This window comes from Penaeus monodon, chromosome 19, assembly GCF_015228065.2.
Source record: "Penaeus monodon isolate SGIC_2016 chromosome 19, NSTDA_Pmon_1, whole genome shotgun sequence".
In the NCBI taxonomy this organism is placed as follows: domain Eukaryota; kingdom Metazoa; phylum Arthropoda; class Malacostraca; order Decapoda; family Penaeidae; genus Penaeus; species Penaeus monodon.
Genome location: NC_051404.1, coordinates 33198590 through 33199084, shown reverse-complemented (window position 1 = coordinate 33199084; position 495 = coordinate 33198590). Strand labels below are relative to the sequence as shown.

Below are 495 nucleotides of genomic sequence, written 5' to 3'. Positions count from 1 at the left end.
GTTGCTCAAAACAGATTTAGTAGTAGGGAAGGTTAGTGGCATTGTCAGTTATACCTAGAAACAAGATACTTTTGCAAACTGTACAAAAATAAAAAGTTATCGCTGTTCTTATGATTTATGTATTAGGAACTGGACAGAAGGTATTGCTACTGTGCATTAGTCCTCATCATTCCTAAATGAACCATATCCATTACCCATATACCAGAGGATACCATCTACAGGCTTGATTTTATCTTCATCTTTATCCCCCTTTTTTTAGGTATGTAGTTGAATGCTGATAAGCAATTCCATGTTGACACAATGGAAGAGGAACCCATAGTGCATCCAAACTGGTTTACTTAGAAAAGGTAACAGTTTGGAAATCAGGGACTTCTGTGCTTATGAATGGTTCTTGATTGACTTCTTACGGGTTCTGCCGACATTGTGAGCACTAAATACAATGATATAACGCCCAAAGCATATTTTATGCCATAAATGTTAAATACTGGAGCCTTC

General features: G+C 36.8%; 1 protein-coding gene across 1 annotated transcript in view; it reads left to right on the top strand.

Annotated features, from left to right (window-relative positions):
• Positions 1-495, top strand: part of LOC119585186 (apoptosis-inducing factor 1, mitochondrial-like) — a gene marked incomplete in the record, with an annotated part of 18938 nt that extends 18443 nt beyond the window's left edge. Inside the window, 1 exon segment of the mRNA XM_037933826.1 lies at positions 1-495.